Here is a 19,409-nt window from a genome sequence, read left to right on the forward strand (position 1 = left end):
ATGTACTCTTGGAAAGAGTCCTTTCCATTTTTGTTGAACCTGATAATAAGTTGAGAACCAACCCAAATTTGAATAGTTTTAGTGCACAACATGAAGTAATGGTCCTCAAAAAAGAACTCATCAAATAGGTAGGAATAACTTCACCAACAACTTTAATTAAAGTAGGCCTCCTTGAAGGAGAAGAGCGGTCCAAAACACAGTGGAATTAAAAAAAAATCTCCTTTAGTGATCCTTACGAATGAGCATGATCAGTGATAGAATCGTTACCTCTTGTGGCGATTGAAACTTTTGATGCAGATCTACAGAGCGATCACGAACGTTGAATGGTGACAACGCCTCTACTTAGTCCACACGAACGGATTCCTTCAATCTCAGTGCTAGCTGCTACGAATGAAGGCTTTGAATGTGAGAAAGAGAAAGAGAGAGAGAGAGAGAGAGAGAGAGAGAGAGAGAGAGAGAGAGAAACGAAATTACAACTGCTCAAATGCTTCTGCACAAGGGTTTTATTTATAGAACCACTTGTGTGAGTTGCAAGCTAAAAAGCCCACTTAAGTGTATGTGGCCCATATCTTATGATATGCCAAAATCACTTAAGCGTGTGGTATCTTACCATATTTCGTATTCTACTTAAGTACACCGTACTTTACGATGTTCTACAATTCACTTAAGTGCACCGTACCTTACGGTGTTCCTTAGTTACTCTATCTCTCATCAATCCGTCCTTTTGTGTGTGACCTTGTAGGTTTTCGCGACATTAGCAATTATATTAAATCACATATTTAACATAATAAACAGTGAGCGATATCTAGCAACACATCACTGCTACCCAAGACACGAAAATGTCATGTGATCTGACAAATCCTTTTGTGATAATACTTATGTATACAATTACTTTTTTACCCTTATGTCTATATTGAACACAAGGCATAGACCGTGTCATCCTTATCCAGTTAAATATTGGGCCCTTAGACATTTATCCTGTTACGCAGGATGTGCAAATTCCATCTAGGTCACTCATGTCCCTCACCATGCTTCGTGGAGTATCCATCAACTGCCTTTATGGTCATCCAGTTACGGATAACGTTTGATCAGCAATAATGCACTTGACTCTACATCTAGGGTCCATAGTGGTTTCAGGTCGAAGGATGGTATACACCACTATCACCATGAGAATAACTTATGACACTTTGCATAACATTCTATATAGTATTCTCATAGCGGGTCAATCCAATATAAATATTACTCTTAATATTCATACCTATGTTTAAGACTTGATAACTCCTTATCCATGATCCATGAGATGTGATCATCAGTATATATACATAATAGTCTTAATGCTTTAATGTTATCTCACTTCACAATAAAGCTCGACTACAGATACTTTAAGAATAATGTCCTTATGTTTAATGTGATCTCATGATTAAATCACACTTGATACATTAAACGGACTAGCTATTTTAGGGACTTTATTAAACAAACATAATAAAGAAAAAGCCTTTTATTATTAATAAATAATTCGATACAAGTACCAAAAGTATTGGCCTCTAGGGCTTACACCAACACTCCTAGCATAGGATATGTTATTTCCTTTCCAACCTTGAAGTCTTTCTTTAAACCTACTATTGATGAAATTAAAAGTCTGAACTTTAGAAGATCCCATCTAAGTAGGAAGCCTCAAATAGGTTTTGATATTATCAGTAATAGGAATATTATTAAGATTTTGTATGTTGATCCTTAAATTTTCTTCCATTACCTTGCTAAACATCATCTTAGATTCCCCATAGTTGATGCTTTGTCTAGAAGCTTCTTGATATAGGTTCAGGATATGAAAACCTTATTGATTTTCTCTTCTTTAGCTCTGGAGAATAATAAGTTATCATCTGCAAATAGAATATGAGTAACTTTATGTGCATTGTTAGCTATAGAAATACCATTAATATCATTATTCAATTGGGCTTAGATAAGCATATTAGACAAGACATATGCACAAATAATGAAAAGATAAGGGTATATAGGATCCCATTGTCTTATCCCTCTAATGGGAAGGATAGTGTAAGTAGGTTGCCCATTAATCAGAATAGAAAACCTAACAGTATAGATGCAAAACATAATGGTTTTAGTAATGTTAGAAGGGAAACCCAACGATAAAAAAGTGTGATTAATGAAGTTCCACTATAATCTATTATATGTTTTTTCCATATTTATCTCAATCCCAACATAACCATTATTTTTATTATTTTATGATTTTAAAAAGTGAAAAGCTTTGTAGGCTATATTGATATTGTCATTGATGAGTCCATTGTTGACAAAAGCACTTTGATTTCCAGAGATAATATTAGGGAGGAAATTTTTAATCCTATTAGCAATGGTCTTAGTGGCAATTTTGAGTAGAACAATATAAAGGGAAATAGGTTTATAACCACTAGGGCTTTTAGGATTGTTAATCTTGAGAATAAGGCAGATGTAGGTATCATTTATGTTAGTAGGAAATACATTATCATTAATAATATAAAGGATAGTTTTGGTCATATCAATACCAATGATTGCCATCAGGCCCAGGGGAATCCATGAGTTTCATGCTCCTAATACAATTATAGACATCTTCCTCTTTAAAGGGTTTTTCCAGCTCCTCTATCATGTCAAGGGTGAGATTTTTATGAATTCCCAAGTTAGTATTGTTGAAATTTGTATTGCTTATAGATCTGATTGTAGAAGAATTGAGTGAATATGTTGTATATATCTTCTTCCTTTTGAGAAATGTTCCCTTCCATGTTTACAATGCTAGTAACTTTGTTCTTTTTTCCCCCTGAAATTTTCCTTTAAATTCAAGAAATTTGTGTTTCGTCCCCCTCTCTTTACTAGTGAGACTTAGCTCTTTGAGCCCTCCAAAGCTCCTCTAGATACACGTGTTTGTCAATTTCCTATTGAATCCCTTCGATATTATCTTTGTTTAAGTTATTCTTATTGTTGTTCTAATTCTTAAGGAGTTCCTGTTGAAGGTCTCTTATCTTCTTGCTAGTGTTGCCATAGTAATCTTTTCCCCAAACCTAAAGGGAGTTTAAGGCATTTTGCAAATTACTAAAAATATATTGATTTCCTTTGTTCCAAAGTTTATCAATCTTATCCTCAATCTCATAGTGCTCAACTCATATTCTCTCAAAACTTTTTCTTTTAGTATTGTGTCTAAGCACCCTATTAGTATTGTCAGAATTGCTGAAAGATAGAAAAATAGGTATGTCATCCGATTTATGTCTAGGAAGATGTTGAATCCTACAGGTAGGAAACAAAGTAGCATGAAAATTAGTGTTAGAAACCTATCAAATCTCTAAGATATGAATTTGTCACCATCATGATTGTTACACCAGGTTTCCATGTGTCGTTAATAGGCTAAATCGCTTAACAAATAGTCAGATAAAGTATTATGAATGAAGTTAGTTAATTTTTTTTCAATATGATTACCCCCTTGTATTTCGGATTCATGAGTAATTAAGTTCAAATCACCAAAGATTAGTGTAATACCTCAAAATTTTCCCCCCTCATTCATGCATTCATTTTTAGGTCATTTAACATTTCATATTGCATTTCATCATGTCAATCGAAATTAGATCCAAGAAGCTTGAATATCATCCAAGACACTTTGTGGGTCCTATCTGGGTGATCAGTCAACACAAGGGAATGGCTTGAGATACTTCCAACATGTTCAAATGGGGTCTATTCATCAGTATAAACGTTAATCTTGAAGGAGCAAAAATTTGTTCATGAGCTGTCATGCTCGCTAGGCGAGCAGAGTGGGTCGCCTAGCGAGTCCCAAGAAAAGCCACCAGAATCACCTACGCTCAGAGGAATTTTTTGAACTGTCATGCTCGTTAGGCGAAGCCCACGCGTTTTGAAAAAAAAAATAAAAAATAAAATAAATAAATAAATAAATAAAATATAACAGAAAAATCTTGGACTTGGACCTCTCTCTTTTGAGCCCACAAAGTCACAAAAATCAGGTTATAAATTCTAGACTTCCATCTCCCAAAAAAAACCCTGGGAAAAAGATAGTGAGAGAAGAGCTAACAGAGTTCAGAGCGACCTCCAGAGACTGAAAGGAACTCATCTGCAAAGAGCCAATTCCATCTCATATAAACCCTCAGATTGCTTTGCAAACCCAACCGGGCAATTCAATTTCATTCGATCTCTCCAATCAGGTTTTCCCTATTTCCACTACTTTATACTTTCAACCTGAAATTCTTGATACCCTTTTAATGCATTTGTTTGACAAGAGGTTTAGGCCTCCTACCCTTAGTTGCTTTTTGTGAGCTTTTTGTGGATTTTAATGGCATGATTCATGTGGTTACATTTTGATTTGGGGCAACTCTTGATTGCACCCCATCTTGTCACTCTAACCTGTTTGTTGAGTTTTTTTGTGAGGGCTCACATGACTCCTGAAAGGATAGCTTGCTTGGCATTCCACTTTATTTTTGGGATACCATTTGGAGGTTTATTTCGATTACCTGTATTGACTTGCTTTCTTTGAGGGTGCCAGCTCGAGAGATCTCTGGGTTTCTTATTTCTTTAGCTGTTATTACTTCGGATCTTTATCCGTGTGGTAGACCTCTTGATCCCTTTACCTTTCCCGCATTTTACCGCTTTCTTAGCTGGAAGACCTCAATAGGAGGCAATGTTTTCTTTTATTTGTTTACTTTTGTGCCCAAAGACCTCCACGAATGGGCAATTGACGGATAAAAGGGATTAGTAATCAATCCCCCGTTATTCAGTGTGTCGTTCTTTAAGCTCGTACTACGTGTCGATGCTTCAGAACAAAAGCCCAAGATCTTTTGTCCGGTCAGTCAGTGGAGAGAGTTCCACCTTTCTGAATCCCCACTTTTTGTCATGAGCTCACCCTGGCCAGGGTTAAGAGCTATGAGGTCTTATCCTCATTACCCTTTTGATCTGCTCACCCTGACGTTCAATGTCAGTGGTTAAGAGCCCATTTGATTACCTTTTTCATGGCTTGTTTGTCGAGGTTGATATGACCCCTCTTGACTAAAACCCTACCCATGTATGTTTGAGCCCCCTCGTTGGTGCGTTTACTTTATGCATATTTGTTTTCTATGGTGTGATCGTCTCCCCATAGGATTGCTAGGCTTCGTATAGTCTCCCATTTGCATGTTAATTAAGGTAGCATTGTTCCTTCGTCTAGGACTTCCTTTTTGCATGAGCATTCCTAAAACACAACAACTCATTGATTTTTCTTCTCCTAAAGAACACGTTAACTCCTTCTACTACAAGCGAGTAAGTCTCCAAAGGTCGAGCATCCGGTAGATTGCGTAGTAACGTCGTTCATCCAAAAACACAACCCTTAACCTGTAGGTAGCCGAACTACGACTTGCTCTGATTCTCATTCCAGATGAGATACGTAGGCATAAGACGCAATGTCTTAGCGAGCACACTCCTCTTTAACCCATAGGTAGCCGAGCTACGAAGACTCTGATTCTCATATTCAGATGAGATACGTATGCAGTGGATGCGACATCCGTGCGAGTCATTTTCTTTTGACCCCCTTTTAGTAAATAGTAAATTAGATAAACCCACAGCCTTTAGACAAGAACAACAAAAGTGGATCCCGTAGAGTACTACGGATGCGTAGGGGTGCTAATACCTTCCCTTCGCATAATCGGCTCCCGAACCCAAGATTTGGTTGCGAGACCTTGTCTTTTCCTTTCCTTTTTCTAGGTTTACTTCGAGCGTTTCCTTTCCCTCCTTTGGGATAAATAACGCACGGTGGCGACTCTTCTGTCATTTCTCTCTCGTCGGTTGTTTTTTTGCATCTCCTTTTTTCAGGTTGCGACAGCTGACGACTCTGCTGGGGACACATTTTCCCTAGTGGACCTTTCCTAGCATTTGTTTGGTTATTGTCTATTGTGTGTTATTTATTTATTGCTTTGCATACTTATCTGCTTGCATTGCATCCTATGTGCGCTTTACTGTCTCATGCATACTGTGCTGGCTGTGTATCTGTTTCACTGTTGGGTGGGAGTCACAAGAGGTAAAAGGCCCAATACACAGGCTATGAGTGAACTTTAGGACACCTAGGAAAAGAGTGATTCATGGGAAGCGGGTGGTATGGCACCACTTAGTGGAACATGGTATCACGAGCAGTTCAGATTCTGATGGGGTATTATCGTTGCATACACCTGGTGTGCATATGATGATATTCTTGAAATGATCGTTTATCTTGCGTTTCTCTTGACCTTACCCTGACCTAGATTACACCTGTGAGTGGGGCGGGAATGATCATTTACAGGTACTGATGGTGACTTGTTCTGTTGGTGACTTTTGTTTGGTTCTTGTTGGTGACCGTTGGTTCTGAAGTATGGGTTCTAAGTCGATGACTGTGTTCTATGGTTCCCGGTTCCGAATTCATGCTGAAGTTCTGATCCTGTGCCTCGTGATATACAACCAACCCGGTTTTCTGGAGCTGAGTTTTGATCTCGTATTACATTCTTCAGTGGGTTTCTCTTCAGACAGTGCAACCTAACAGATATTCAAGCAGATACAGCAACCTTGATTTGCATATCACTGCATTGCATCACATCATTCTGCATTCATATCATTTAACACATGTTTATCCATTTCTGTGGGGTTTATATCTTCTTCTTGATTCTAGTCGGGGTTTTCTGGTACTTTTTAAAAGGGATATTTTATCTGATGAGAGACTGGAATCAAGGGGGTAGAATACCTTTGGAATTGATACACATGTCATTGCATTTGCATATCCATCCGCATGTCTTGCATAACAGGTACCGCCACAGTGTTCTCAGTTGTTTGGTGCTCCACTAGGATAGATAACTCAGGAATTCACTGATATGGTACCCGAAGGAATCAACGATGAAGATGGGGATAGTGATTGCGACATTGACAACTGGGTGCGTCCGAGGATCCCGGGTGAAGTCATCAACAATTGGTCTTCTAAGGAGATTGTCCAAGTCACTTTTCTGGAGGAGTAATTTTCTTTGTTTATTCATGCATGTCCAAGTCTTACGTTCCGCCCGGGGCGTAATGACTCATTGTAGGGCTCATCTATGTGGATACCTGCATTTTTTATCATAAATAAAGGACGTCTTTTTGCATTCAAATATTTCGTTCAATGTCTTTCTATTTTTGCGTTTTCAAAAATCAAAAAATGGCAATGTTTTGTTTAGTTTTCACTCCTTGTTCACACTCATAAGCACATACCATCACTCATGCAGATGCACGTCACCGGACCCTATTGATAACAGTTCTGCTATGGCTCGCTTCGACTTTGAAAATCCAATCTTTCAAGCTGAAGAAGGGGGTGATGAAGACCGTGAACTCCCTGAAGAACTCACCAGGTTATTAAAACAGGAGGAAAGGGTCATTCAACCGCATCAAGAGTCTGTTGAAGTGATTAATCTCGGCGTCGAGGACTCCAAGAGAGAAATCAAGATAGGGGCTGCTTTGGAAGATAATGTGAAGAAGGGGCTGATTGAACTGCTGCAAGAGTATGTTGACATCTTCGCTTGGTCTTATCAGGACATGCTAGGGCTTGACACAGACATTATGGTACACCGTTTACCTCTCAAAGAGGATTGTCCTCAGATCAAGCAGAAGCTCAGAAGAACAAGACCAGAGATGGCTGTCAAGATAAAGGAAGAAGTGCAAAAACAATTGGATGCGGGGTTTCTAGCAGTCACAAATTATCCGCCATGGGTTGAAAACATCGTTCCAGTACCTAAGAAGGATGGAAAGGTACGGATGTGTGTTGACTACCGGGATCTGAACAGAGCTAGCCCTAAGGATGATTTCCCATTACCTCACATCGATGTTTTGGTGGATAACATAGCTCAGTTCTCGATATTCTCCTTCATGGATGGGTTTTCTGGCTATAATCAAATTAAGATGGCACCAGAAGACATGGAGAAGACAACATTCATAACCCCTTGGGGCACCTTCTGCTACAAGGTGATGCCGTTTGGTCTGAAAAATGTCAGAGCAACATATCAACGAGCGATGTGTCGCATCCTGCGAAAAAACAACCGGCGAGGCTCGAATAAAAACACACACAGAGCCGCCACTGCGCGTTATTTATCCCAAAATAGGGAAAGGAAACGCTCAGAGAAACCTGGAAAGGAAATGGTCTTGCGACCAGAGAGAAAGGGTAAGGGAGTCGGTTACGCAAGGGGAAGGTATTAGCACCCCTCACGTCCGTCGTACTCGACGGGATCCACGTCCTAGAATAAAGAATAGGTTGCTAAAACATCACACACACACACGGGGAACGCAGGTGGGGTTAAGAGAAGGGAGCTCGATAGGACATCGCATCCTATGCCTACATATCTTGTCTGGAACAAGAATCAGAGCCACTGTAGTTCGGCTTACGCACGCCAAACAACACAAAACAACACAAACAAGCAAGGGTGGCAAACATGGAGCCCGACAACCACTGGATGGAATTACGTCAGCATCCGAACCAAAACACACTCAAAAGGGCAAACGTGGAGCCCGACAGCCAATCACTGGGCTTACGTCAGCATCCGAACCCAAACATACACAAGAAGATAACAAACAAACACAACAAAAAGAAAAAAGGTTGCCCGGAGAGGTCTCGCACGACCCCCTGCCTACATACCTCGTCTGGAACGAGGATCAGGGCGATGTAGTTCCCCTGAAAGGGACTGAATTGCTAGCCAGAAACCAGGGAAAGACACACTACTAGGGAGCTGGACTCGAGCCTAGTGTTGTCATGCATCGTTACCCTAAGTTCAGTTTTCTATCCTACTTGCTTAAGCAAACTACTCCTATCCAGGAAAGAAGCAAGCACACAAGCATACAGAATAATTCAAGCATACATCAAATGAGAACAAGCATCTCAAACAGATATCCATATAGCACGCACTATAACCAAACAAGTGGCTCACACAATAGGTTTGACTGCCTCAGCAAGTCGTCTGTACAGGCTGTGTTTGCTCTTAACCTTGCCATTACGAGGCTAAGGTGAAGCAGATGAAAGGATGAAGTGAGGATCAGACCTCACAGCTCTTATCCCTAACCAGGGAGAGCTTCTGACAAATGAGCATGGGTCCAGAATGGGGGAACCCTTCTATACTCAGAGACTCTGACACAATGTGCACTGCACAAGATCTTGGGCTTGTGATCTCAATGCTACAACCATGTAATGGGAGCAAGGAGAAGACTCGACTGAATAGTGGGGGATAGATTGCATATCCCTACCTTCCACCAATTGCCTTGATTAAGGACTTTACCTGCTTAGGCACAATATTAAACAATCACAAACATTGCCTCTTAAGGAGGACTTCAGACAGTTTGCCCGGTCAAATAACAGACCGGGTCTCCAGACTACATGAAGTTAGGAAGTTATACCTCAATGCAAGTTGCTTAAGCAAAGCAAAGCAAAAGTTCACAAGGAACTGAGCAACTAAAAGTACCTGGAAACAGTCAAACACAGTTAGTACTCAGACATACAAAAATAAACAGCAAGTATTAATCAGTCAGACTATACAAACTAATGCACAACAAAGCAAGCTCAAAACTCAAGCCTATCCTTCACAACCTACAAAACAAAGTTATGTTAGTGTACAAACATCAAACAACATCAATTGCATTTAACTTGATTCATTCTCCATACACATTGCACCTTTCATCCTGAAAAATCAATCAAATGTTAGCAACTAGACCACTAGGCCAAGCCTAGGGTCCAAAGGCAAGAAAAATTCCTAAACAGCAAGGTATCTCTAACCAAACTCAAATTAATTTCAAACAAGAGCCAACACAATTAGTCCCATGTCCATATCATTCATCATGTTCATTTTATGCACAAAACAAATCAAACTAGTTCAAATGGAACACCAAACATCCAAACAGAACTATTGCATTCAAATCCATATCAAAGCAATTCCAAAAATCCTCAAATAAATTACACCTAAACAGGACATATCCTAGGTCTAGCATGTCAAATTTCAGCTTAATTGGTCAAAGGTATCTATGTCAATGAAAATCAACAAAAACAGACACAATTATATGAGCCAAATCACAACATCAACACATGCATTCACTTCAAAAATTCACAAGTCAATGAAAACAGTAAAGAAATGAGTGGGACCAAAACAGGGATGTCATACCATGTGTCTACAACAATCATACCAGATTTCATGTTCATTCAATACCATATGAGCATTTCACAAAGATATTCCAAACATGTGTCACATGAACTTGCATAATTGGCTAACAGAGATGAAAAATAGCAATCAATTTGAAAATGCCACATAAAATTCCACAAAAATTCACATAGCATCTTAACATGTTAATGAACATCCATGCAAAATTTCACATTAATCCAACAAGTATAGGTCACTCAAATAAATCCAGCCAATTGACATAATGAGGTGTGACACCAATTGTCACACCTAAGTTCCAAAATTCATAACTCAATCACCAGGAATCAAAAATTCACAAAATGTACATGTAAATCATCATCAACCAGTCTACAATTACCACAAAAATTTTCAAGAATTTCTTTTATACTATGAGCATTTCACAATCAAAATGGTAGAATGTATCAAAATGTAGCACATGTGAAACAAACCTAGGTCAAACACAATTTCTACCATGCACAACTTCCACCAATAGGTCAAAAAAATTCTACAGTCAACAAGGAAGTCAACCTAAAAATCCCTATATTTTTCTGATTTTTTATGAATTTTTTATGAATTTTCTAAAGTGTTAATGAATTTTTTAACATTTTTTAGAATTAATTTAATTAATTAAAATTCACAGTGGTAGAGTTGTAAATAGTTGCAGGCGGGGGCGGTAAACGCCTTATTTGAAAATTCAAATGAAATGAAGGATCAAACACACTTTCCATCATCACTTTCGCTCAGATTTTCCAGAAAACTCATGAACTTGATGAACAACGAACCAACACCAAAATGAGCAAACAAATACTCGTTGGAATCGTCTAACTGCGCGGATCACGAATATGAACCTAATTTTGCCTAACAGTTCCTAAATCGTCTGAATCGATCATGTTAGGGTTTGGTTACAAAACTTCCAATCCAGATATCTTAACCTACGGTTCACTATAGTCAAAACTAAACATATCACTGGATTCTACATGAGATGAACTTTAAAACGCATATAACCATCAAGCATTTTATGAAATTCGAAATTCACTCACCTGGAAATTGCAGCGTTGGAATTGGATGGATTCGTGTGTTTTGGCTTCAAACAGATGTAGCATAATCCTCAGGAAGGTGAATGATGCGTTCAGATTTGCTTGATTCCACTCCTAGTGCTCATAATCACGATTTGCCATTGATGATGAATCCTTGTACAGTCACGATTCCACACTCCTTGCCTTCCAATCTTCACAAACAGTTGGAGATGATGATGAGAGGAGTTCAAATCAAAAAGAAACTCGAAGATTGATCAACAATTGATGAAGTTTGATGAAGTTGAAGGTTTTGTGTTCTTGAGGAAATTGAGAGAATTGGAGAGTTTTCAGATCTGTTTTTTGGTGAAATGATTTTCTGTTATGATTATCATGTGATTAGGAATATATATGTGTGCTTAATCATGTTAATTAACCATGTTGCATTTGTTAGTGAAATGTTAATTTCAAGCTTAGGGGCAAAATTGGAATTTCATAATGCCAGCTCATTGCCACCTCTTTGACAGCTCACACAACTTCCAAATGCCATGTGTGAGCTGTTGCCACTTGCCTCACCCTCATTGGATGTGTATTTTGCATTTTCACCATGTGATATCTTATGTTCAATTTTTGCACTTTCATTTCACAAGCCAATTTTCAAACCATAAGGCCTAGGCATGGTATGATGATTCCAACAAGTTTCAAATACCATTTATGAGGTGTAGCAAAAATCCCCACTCAAAAATTCCAATTATTTCACAAGTTGGACAATTTTGCCCCTGGTCCATTTTAACTGTCCAGTTGAAATTTGACTTTTTGCATTGACCACTTTTGAGAAAATCCAATTATGCACCATGAAAGTACATGTCAAATGGAGTTTGTGCATATAAAGAACTTCCAATTTGGACAATCCATGTGGAAATTATGGCCTCCTGATTATGGGTCATTTTTGAAATTCACTGAGCCATAACTTGACAACCATACATGGGATTTTCAAGTTCTTGGACTTTTTGGAAAGGTGAGAACAAGATCTACAACTTTCATGTTGAACAATTTTTCATTTGAAGCTTCCTTGGACACGTGGCTTTGAGGTCCAAAACTTTCCATTTTTGGAAACTTCAATTACAAGTCACTTTCTATTTTTGGCAGTTTTTGTTCTGACTTGATTTTCTTCATTTTTAAGCTTTGAGATGTTAAATAACACTTGTTCCAACATGAATGAAGTGTATCCAACTCATTTCCACCTCCAAATCCATCAGATCATGTACAGTTGATCACAGTTGACTTTTTCATCTGATAGATGAATCTGGCAAGCATAGATCAATCTGAGTTCCAATCTTCAACTGAAATGGCTCAAGGGTGAAACCCTAGCCTCAATAAGCTCAATATAATCAAATTATGAACCCCATATCCATCATAAACCTCATCTCCTGATTATGCCCTGATTGGCCCAATACAACTGATTAGGGTTGACCAGTGGTCAAAACCCTAATCTCAAGGAATCTGCTTCAACACTTGATTCTTCTGATGATAACCAACCATGATGATGATGATGTATCATTGCAATCAAGATGAAGACCAACATCCATTGAGAATCATGAAACCCTAATTCACAGTCCAATCCTCAAATGGCCCATGATCAGTCAATAAACCCTAGGCTGCACTTTGACTTCCTCATCCTCTGACCAAGACTTGGGAAGATAGCTTGCACAATGTAACCACATGATATGCAATGCCTAATGACCTAAAATGATATGTACAATGTTAATGCTAGTCCCAAGAGAGGAGGGCAAATTTTGAGGTGTTACAGCTGCCCCTATTCAATCCACTGTGAACCTGTCGATGCGAAATAGCCTCGGCTTTCGGATGATCAGGGTGAGGAGTGATTGAATACCAAGAACAGACGAACAATTTGCACTCTGATGGGATATAATTAACAACGCCTGTCAGCATCGGCGAAGAAACAATCTCTAAAGACGTCGACCTGGATACCAAAATAAATGGTAACGCAGGGATAACCATGGCCTGAACACCACACATCCGTCGGGATTACTATTCTCTTTCTCTGCTTTTCTTGAACCCCAAGGTTTTCTCTATTTTTTATTTTCTTGAACCCCGGAATTTTCTGCGCTAACGATCCTCGGATCTCTGCATTTGAACCCCGCTCTCCTTTTTCATTTTCTTGGCCTGAACACCACTTTGGTCTGGACACCTCTTCGGTCTGGATACCACTTCGGTCTGGATACCGGGAAACTAGCCGGATTGCCGCAAGCTGCATCGATCTAATCATCATGAGCTTCTTCGATCTGGAAATCGGAACTGGCCGGAGTGCCACAAGTTCTTCGTCCTGACTGTTGAGAACCTCTTCGATCTGGAAATCGGAAACTTCTTCGATCTGGAAATCGGAAACTGGCCGGAGTGCCACAAGTTCTTCGTCCTGATTGTGGAGAACCTCTTCGATCTGGAAATCGGAAACTTCTTCGATCTGGAAATCGGAAACTGGCCGGAGTGCCACAAGTTCTTCGTCCTGACTGTTGAGAACCTCTTCGATCTGGAAATCGGAAACTGGCCGGATTGCCACAAGTTCTTCGTCCTGATGGTTGAGAACCTCTTCGATCTGGAAATCGGAAACTGGCCGGATTGCCACAAGTTCTTCGTCCTGATGGTTGAGAACCTCTTCGATCTGGAAATCGGAAACTTCTTCGATCTGGAAATCGGAAACTGGCCGGAGTGCCACAAGTTCTTCGTCCTGACTGTTGAGAACCTCTTCGATCTGGAAATCGGAAACTGGCCGGATTGCCACAACGACCCATGCTGAGGACGACAAGCCCTGAGCCGACTGCTCTCTATTCAACCCTGGCAGACAAACACTTCGCGTTTAGCTGGGGATTATCTTCTTTCTTGTTTTTCTTTTTGGACCCCGAAACTTTCTTGATTAACATTCCCATCTCTGCTCGACAGAAACTTACCCTCCAGTATCGTACTACTGGGGAATATCCTTGATTAAAACCATGATGCTAGACTCCTCGGAGTAACACCTTCACTGTCTGATAAAACCACCTCCCAAACGGTAACCACGGCTTGAATCGCGCTGATCGCGTAACGTCCTTTGATGTTATTTCCATCTCTGTCCGACGGAAACATTTCCTCCAATATCGCACTACTGGGGAACATTGTTGATCTGACGTCGTGATGCTAAACCCATCAGAGTAACATCTTCGCTTTCTGGCACAACCACCTCTCAAACGGTAACCACGGCTTGAGACTAGCTCTATGCTTGCAACAATGATGCATGATCTTTTTCTGCGTAATGCTCCATAATTATGGAAATGCTACGCGATTTTTTTTTTATGCAGTATGCTATGCTTATTCTACATGATGAATGCATAAAAAGTATCCCCCTCAAGGGATTCTTCTGGGAAGCACGAGACACTCTGCTGAGGAACTCACCATTGCTCCGATCTCCACCCTGCTGGGGAATAACACTGCTGCTGGAAAAAGGTAACCCTTGCTGGGGAAGAACCTCCTTTGCACCCAATCCACTCGGGAAACTGCTGGGGATAAGTACCACCAACACTCTGTGGGGATACAACAGTATTCAACTTGCTGGGGATGTACATCCTACCTCTGCTTGGAAAACCCTCACAGATACCTGACGATTTTACTGGGGAAATGCTCACAAAGAACTCCGCTGGGGAAATAGCAATCTCCAGGCTTGTCAACTGGGGGAAGCATCAATCTGACACCTGCTGGGGGATAACCATCCTGACTCTGCTAGGGAAAACGAATGCTACTCCGCTGGGGATAACCCATGCAATCCACACGTAGGATACACTCAGCTGGGGATGCAAAAATCCGTCCGCTACGGCAACTCGTCCAACCCACTGGTAGGATGAACACTGCTGGAGATATATTTCATTGAAACCCGCTCCACTCGGGGAATAGCTGGAGATATATTTCATTGAAACCCGCTCCACTCGGGGAATAGTAACCTTCCGGCCTGGCTGCTGAGGAAACATCGTTTTAAACCTGCCGGGGATAACCATCTTGACTCGGCTGGGGAAATCACAGACCCTGGATATGCTGGGGATTTGGTCCTCTACTCCTGCTTGGGGACCTAGCTGGGAAAATGAGAAAAGTTGGTACAGAACACCTGTCGACTCGTCGAACCATGGTATCCACCTCCCAATCTCGTATCAGCTTTCCACTTTTGAGAACTCCCAGACTCATCTGGACCTTTTCTGCTCCATCATCTTGTATTCCCAATCGCCCCGCGCTCGGCGAGAAATGTACTTCTGGGATTTATACAGAAATTTCAATTTTCCGACTTTGAAGAGTCTTCTTGGTTAATTCCAAAGGTCGTCGGACGTCTCGTCGTCTCTCCGTCCTTTCTTCATGCACTCGTCCCTGATCGGACTCTGCGGGGAATTTCTACACACTTTCAAATCTGCCGATTTTGAAGAGTCTTCTTGATTGCCACCAAGGATCGCCGTACGTCTCAACGTCTTCGTCATCCCTTCATACATTCACTCGTCCCTGATTGGACTCTCTGGGGATTTGTTTCATCAACAGCTTCCACATCACAACCTGCAAGTGAGTGAAAAGATCCAACAGTTCCTGCAAAACAGACCGTTAGATAAAACCGTGCCCCAGGCGTGTCAAGATTTCAACACTTGGGTCACTCAATCTTCCGAATAAGATTTCCAGCTTCCAATCTTATAAACATGCATTGGAAGGGACCTGTATGTCTTAAAAATGCAAAATTCTTTATCAAAAATATCTGGATGTTTTTGCAATCAAAGCGGTAATGAAAAACAAAAACAAAATTTTTTGACTGAATATGCATTTTACTGATTGAAGAATGTGTGGCTCACATGAGCAATACAAAGGAAGCAATTCCTGAAAAGAGGTAATTGCGCACAAAAGGAAAAATCTATCCTAATGGCAATGTGAAACCCGTGATCTCATCGAGTTCCAACTCGGTTACACCCCATATGTCCTCAGACTCTCCGTGCTTTCTGCCTTCTGAACAAGACAATTCCAACTGATCCCTACTGGGTATTATCCATGATGCTTTAACCAAAGCGCAAACGATCATGCTAGACGCAGTTGTTCGTTTCAATCCCTCTTTTGCCTGGACCGCCCTCTCGGGTTTTCAGTCCACCGGGATACCCTTTTTTGCCCAAGTCGCCTTTTCAGGTTTTCGACTTGCCGGGTGTACAATTTTTATTTTATCCCTAACTTTTGCCCGAACCTTTCTTTCTGTTTTTGGTTCGCCGGGATGCCCATTTTTGCCTGGACTATTTTGTTCTTTTCGTCAAGTGGGTCAATTTATACGAAGTATTTTTTTAACTGCGTCCGCATTCACAGGGGATGGAAAATCTTCGCCATCCATGGTCGTTAGCAACAAGGCTCCTCCAGAGAAAACCTTCTTGACCACGAATGGACCTTCATAATTTGGTGTCCATTTGCCCCTTCGATCGTTTTGAGGAGGAAGGATCCTTTTCAGCACTATATCACCAACGTGATATACCCGAGGTCGCACCTTTCTGTCAAAAGCACGCTTCATCCTTTGCTGGTATAATTGCCCATGACAGATGGCTGCCAGCCTCTTTTCTTCAATCAGGCTCAACTCTTCGTACCGGGTCCTTACCCATTCAGCCTCTTGCAACTTGACATCCATCAGGACTCTCAAAGAGGGAATCTGAACCTCAACAGGTAACACCGCCTCCATCCCATATACCAATGAGAGAGGAGTTGCCCCAGTAGATGTACGCACAGACGTTCGATACCCATGCAATGCAAACGGCAACATCTCATGCCAGTCTCTGTAGGTTACCACCCTTTTCTGCACAATCGCACCGTCGGTGCATTCAAACGCTATCCGGGCAACAAAAGCTTATTCACCTTAACCTCCCCATCAGACATCAGAATCCGTTCGGATTCAGGGTCAGACCCCTCCTCCGGGATCGGTCACTCTCAATCCTTCGATTGGAGCACCTCGAGATGTCCTCATCAGGGAACTCAAACTTCATCGGTTGATAATCCTCCACGGGTTGCCGGGCTATGTAATCAGACAATACACCCTTTTATTGCTTTCTGAGAGGTATATCAAATCAGTCAACATTCTTTTGCACTCTCGCAACCCGTCCGGTCGATGCTGGCTTCTCAAACACATACTCGATCGGATCCATCTCGGAAATCCACAAAGTGGCATGAATCAGCATATACTGTCTCAATCGGCGAGCAGCCTATGCCAAAGTACATCAAGTTTTCTCGAACAGTGAACGTATTGTTTCACAGTCGATGAACTTTTTGCTAAGGTAAATTGCATGCTCTTTTCGACAAGACTCGTCATGCTGACCCAATACACCTCGTAGACCCCTCGAAGGCTTGTCAAGTACCAGATTAACAGTCGCTCCTTCCACGGAAGGTATCAGAATCGGAGGTTCCTGCAACTTATTCTTTTTTATTCTTCAATGCCCCTTGGCAATCATTATTTCACCTGACCGTTTGATTTCTTTTTTCTTAAATGGGTTCCCACGTGGCTGTTAGGTGAGATGTGAACCATGACAGATAGTTCAATCTTTCTAAGAAACCACGAACCTCTTTCTTTACTTTTCCTCGGTTCAGGCATTTTTTTTTTTTTTTTTTTTTTTTTTTTTTAGCAGGAACCTCGATTCCCCTCTGACAATGAACCCCAACATCTTACCGGATCGCACTTTGATAGCGCACTTACTTGGATTCAACCTCAGTCTGAATTATCTCCACCAGATGCCCCACTCCTGTTTGGGACTTTGCTATCATGTCATAGCATAGCATTCGATTTCATGACGAATCATATCATGAAACAAAGTCACCATGGCTCTCTGATACAGGCACCGGCGTTCCGCTTCTCTAGAGGACAGTCTTCTTTCCATGGCAGCTTGTGCACAACGACATTGGTACTTGACCCTGGCATATCCTGACATGACCAGGCGAAGGTATCCACATGCTCCTTCAACAGGGCTACCATTCTGCCCTCGACTTGCCTCTGAAGCGGCTCCAATTTTCACTTCCTGACCTCGGCGGTGCTCGGAATAACAACCTCAACCCGCTCCTCGTGCGGCGGAATCACCTTCTCCTCTTGTCTTGACAACCTGGCTAATTTCCAGCAGATCACAATCTTCTTCGCCTTCTTCTTCAGCAAGATAGATCGGTTCGTCGAAGTCATATGAGGTGTAACCGAATCGTTATCAACGAGATCCGGAGAATATTTTTCGACTTTGGGACGAGACAAATCAAAAAAGAAAAATGAAAACAAACATTGCCATTTTTATTTGTTTTTAAACTGCAAAAATAAATGAAAAACAGGGAACACCGCTTTTTGACTGAAAAACATCCATTTATTAATGATGCAGAAAATGCAAATTTAAACATGAGGTGGCCCTTACAATGAACCATTACGTGTCGGGTAACACGTATGGCTTTCATGCAGATAAAATCAAACAGAAATCATTACTCTTCCGGACGAGTGTCAGTGATGATCTTGTTTAAGCCTTCCAGCTTCCTGGTACGCACGGCTTTATCCAACCATCAAACCTGCAGTTACCGTCATTCTCTTCCCCCATCACACAGACGTGATCCGAATCTTCAACAACTGCACTCACCATCACCTGACCATGTGCCGGCATGGGATTGGCATTAACGTTGGGAGATGGAGCAAAGTTGATTGCTTTTGAATCCACCAGGTCTTGGACTACGTGCTTAAAAGCTTTGCAGTCCTCTACACTGTGCCCGGGAGCACCCGAATGGAATTCACATTTGACATTTTCATCAAAATTGGCTGGCCTTTGATCAGGTCCCATAGGTGCCAAAGTCCTCAACTGTACCAGCCCCATATCTTTCAACTTTTTCAATAGGAAAGAATATGTCACAGGCGGCCTGTCAAAATGCCGATCACTCATCCTCCTCCTGACTGGATATCCTGCCCTCTGAGACCTCTGCTGAAATGGCTGACGCTGCTGTTGCTGTTGTGCGGGCTGATTGTCAGCAGGAATAGTTACCGCAGCGGTGTGTTGGAAGTAACGATCCCTACTGGGTCCTCTCTGAGCGTAGACCGCACTGGTATTACCCTCATTCTTGCGCTGACCGTTCCCGAATGGCTTCTTCGACCCTGATGACGAAGCATTACCTTGAATCTTCCCCATTTTCAGCCAACTTTCGATTCTCTCACCAGCCACCACAATGTCTG

The sequence above is a fragment of the Lathyrus oleraceus genome, chromosome 2 (genome assembly GCF_024323335.1).
Source record: "Lathyrus oleraceus cultivar Zhongwan6 chromosome 2, CAAS_Psat_ZW6_1.0, whole genome shotgun sequence".
Classification (NCBI taxonomy): domain Eukaryota; kingdom Viridiplantae; phylum Streptophyta; class Magnoliopsida; order Fabales; family Fabaceae; genus Lathyrus; species Lathyrus oleraceus.